Source organism: Narcine bancroftii, chromosome 4, assembly GCF_036971445.1.
Source record: "Narcine bancroftii isolate sNarBan1 chromosome 4, sNarBan1.hap1, whole genome shotgun sequence".
In the NCBI taxonomy this organism is placed as follows: Eukaryota; Metazoa; Chordata; class Chondrichthyes; order Torpediniformes; family Narcinidae; genus Narcine; species Narcine bancroftii.
Window position 1 is genome coordinate 198,693,450 of NC_091472.1, and position 3,858 is coordinate 198,697,307.

The 3,858-nt window shown below is 43.3% G+C and overlaps 1 pseudogene; it reads right to left on the bottom strand.

Moving 5' to 3' along the window:
- Positions 1-510: 510 nt before the first annotated feature.
- Positions 511-2,311, bottom strand: LOC138762416 (general transcription factor II-I repeat domain-containing protein 2-like; annotated as a pseudogene).
- Between the last annotated feature and the right edge of the window lie 1,547 nt (positions 2,312-3,858).

Sequence of the window (3,858 nt, forward strand, 5' to 3'; positions counted from 1 at the left end):
AATATATACCTCTGGGGTGAGTCAGGATAATGATTGAATCTAATATTTCCTGGCTGATTTACCTTTTTTGAACGATAAAGATGTGAATGAACTTGATAGTTTTTTATTAATCTAGAGCAGGCGTGTCAAACTCCAATTCACCGAGGGCCAAAATTAAAAACTTGGACTAAGTCGAGGGCCGAACTAAATATTTATTGAAAATTTTCAACAACATCTGCATGTTTTCTCTCAACATATGTAATATTAAACTTTTTCTTATTAAAATAAATGTTTAATAATAGTTTTGGTTAAACTCTTTCCCTAAGAAGCATTAACAAATAAGTAATAAAATATTCAATAAATAGTATTTCTCTCTAGTCTTTAAGCTCCTTTTAAATGTATTGTTTTTCACAACCCAACAAGTCAAAAAAATAACAACTTGCTTCAATGAAAATCCAATCTGTCAACTTTGAACAGTCCAATGTTAACCAAAGAAAATATTAATCCAAGCTTAGCTTGCTACACTGTGATTTACTCTGATGCACCTGGGTCTAAACCAGATACTTGGCATCTCTTCTTAGATGCAAGTTCATCAAACTCTGGTGTCAGACTCTGAGCTGAGGAAATCCTCAGGACTGAATGAAGGTGCTCGTCAGTAAGATGACTCCTGTGTGGTGTTTTGTTTATCTTCATCAAAGAGAAGAGTTGTTTGCAGAGATATGTGCTGCTGAACATTGACAACATTTGAGCAGCTTGTGTACGGAGTTGGGGCAGCGTGTCGGGAAGGAACTGTGGGAACTGCGCAGCACCGACAGAGTCATACTTTGCCTTGAGTGTGTCATTACACTGGAGCTCAATCAGCTCCATTTGGAAGTTGGTTGGAGCGCTTGTCACGTCAATCGCAAACGGATTGCTGAGTAGTTCAAATCTGCATTTCTTGGCTTCAAAGTCAGCAAATTGTCGGGAAAACTCTGCACGAAGTACGCTTAGTTTTTCAGCAAACTCTGCACTGGGCAACACGGCAGGTGAGATCTGTTCTTTCATAATTTGGCAGCTCAGAAAATGAGCCATGTTTCCCTGCAGCATTTGAGTCTCCCACAAGCACAACTTGGTTCTAAAAGCCCTCACTGCACTGTACATGTCTGTAATGATGAGCCCTCGTCCCTGAAGCTGCAGGTTTAGTGCATCGAGATGGCTCACGATGTCACACAGGAATGCCAGCTCACATTGAAACTTTTTATCCCTGAGCTCTGTTGTATCTTTGCCTTTGCTCTCCATAAACAGACATATTTCTTCACGCAGCTCAAAGCATCTCTTCAGTACTTTTCCTCGGCTAAGCCATCGCACCTCTGTGTGATAGGGCACGTCTCCGTATTCTGACCCTAACTCCTCCTGCAAGGACTTGAACTGGCGGTGATTTAAACCATTGGCTCTTGTGAAGTTACAGTGTTCATAATATTCTCCGTTTTCAAGGCTTTGCCACACAAGGCTTCCTCGTGGATTATGCAGTGGTAAACTGTAAGATCACCTGCATGATTCTCCCGCATCTTCTCCCGAATCCTGCCCACCATTCCATTTTTCTGACCATGCATGGCAGGTGCACCATCTGTCGTTAGTCCCACAAGTTTATTCCAAGGCAGCATCATTTCATTGAGACATTTGGACACCTCCTCAAAGATTTCTTTTCCTGTGGTTGTGCCATGCATGGATATTAATCCTAAAAGTTCCTCTGTAATGGAAAGTTTCGTGTCCACTCCACGGATGAATATTGATAGCTGGGCAGTATCTGATGTGTCGCTGCTCTCGTCTACAGCAAGTGAGTATGCCATAAAATCTTCCCCTTCTCCTTTTGTTGTTCTTGTAGATTACTAGCAAGCTCACAAGCACGCACAGCCACGGTGTTTCTGCTCAGGCTCACATTTAAAAATGTTTGCTTTTTATCTGGGCAAATTACATCGCAAACTTTGAGCAGGAATTTTTTAATAAACTCTCCCTCCGTAAAGGGCCTGGCTGATTTGGCGATCTCTGCGGCCACAATAAAACTAGCCTTTACAGCAGCCTGACTTTGGGATTCTGCTTTGGTGAATATAGTTTGCTGTAAAACCAGACTTTTTCTCATCTTCTCCACCTTCTGGAGCTTTTGCTTCTCGTTCAGATCCTTATACCTGTCCTGGTGTTTTGTTTCATAGTGTCGTTTTATGTTATATTCTTTAACCGCAGACACACTGGCTCCACACACAAGACCAACAGGTTTCTGTTTTAAAATGATGAACATATAGTCAGCCTCTCACCTGTCTTGAAAGGTCCTGTTTTCTATCTTTCATATGGCCATTTTTTGTAAGGGGTTTATTAGATGTGAGTTAGGCAACAGGACCTTGCAGATGTTAATGAAAATAAACAGAGGAGGTGGGGGCGCCAACGCATTTGCAAAGCATTCTGGGATTCAATTCAAATAGCTTTATTGTCATTGTACAAAGTATACAACGAGATTAAAAGACAGCAGTTCAAGGTTACCAATGCAGCAACTCAACCACATACAGCACCACGGAAGTTAAATAAACCAAAAAAAACGCCGCAGTTCTTAACATAACGGTCATCAGCCACCCGAAGTTGCAGCTCGTACATTTTGCCTGCCAAGGATCTCACGTTGCCGGGAAGCATGCCAGGGAGCGGAGGACTGCAGGGAGCCCTCCCCAGCCCAGCCAGCAGGCCCGAGCGGCATCCCCCCTGCCCCCTCTCCCTCCGCCGCCCCCGCCTCCGCCGACGGCAACCGCCGCCAACAACCCAAGGAGTCTCCGCTGGTCTCGCCATCTCACTGGGAATACCGTGAAGCGGTGGAACTCGTCCGCGACCTCCACCCCAGCGGAAAGTCCGATGCCCAGCAGCACCCGCCCACAGATGAAGCTCAAGGAGACGCGGAGGTGACCCACCACGTCCAGCCACATGGAGCTAGGTGGCGGGTCCATTGTAGCTAGGCGGCGGGTCCATTGTATCTAGGCGGCGGGTCCGTTGTATCGGCGCCGCTGTGAATATCTAATTAACTTTCCCGTTAACTATATCGGTGTACTGCTGTGCCTGCTGTGGAAGTGCTAAAAACTACCTTGGTCGTGCTTGCTGCTGTGCATGTGCTATACTTGCGCGGCGGCCAGCGGGCCAACTCTAATATATATTTAATATGATCTTGCGCGGCAAATATAATTTTGGCCCGCGGGCTGGAGTTTCACATGTGTGATCTAGAACTTAATGAGATATTAAAAACTATGCCTAGTGCGAAATCTCCAGGGGAAAATGGGTTTACAATAGAGATTTCAAAAGTATTCTATGATTTATTACCTTCTGTGTTTAGGATGTGTTGGATCCAGCAACTGAAATGGGTCTTTCTCTAGGGTGTAAATAAGGGTGACTCCAAAGAAAGACAGAGATTCTCTGAAAGTGTCCTGATAAAGACCGATTATTTTTCACCATAAAATTTAGCTAAGGTATTAGCTAAGAGTCTTGAGAAATATTTACCAAAATTGGTATATGTAGATCAAGTGGGTTTTATGAAGAATCCGTACTCAATCGATAATATTTTAAAATTGATGTCAATAATTAATGCATTAAAAAGCAACTCAACTAACCAATGATAGTAGCATTCGATGCCGAAAGGATTTTTGATGGTGTTGAGTGGAATTGTTTATTTAAAGTGAGAGAAAGGTTTAAATCTGGACCACACTATACTCGTTGGTTGAAGGCTTTATATAAAAATTATTCTGCTTGGGTGGTGACAAATGGTCAGTTGTCATCTGCATTTACTTTGCTAGACCAACTGTACAGTGCTGCCCATTGTCACCGGCCTAATTTCCATTGGTTATAGAACTATTGGCTCAAGTTATTTAG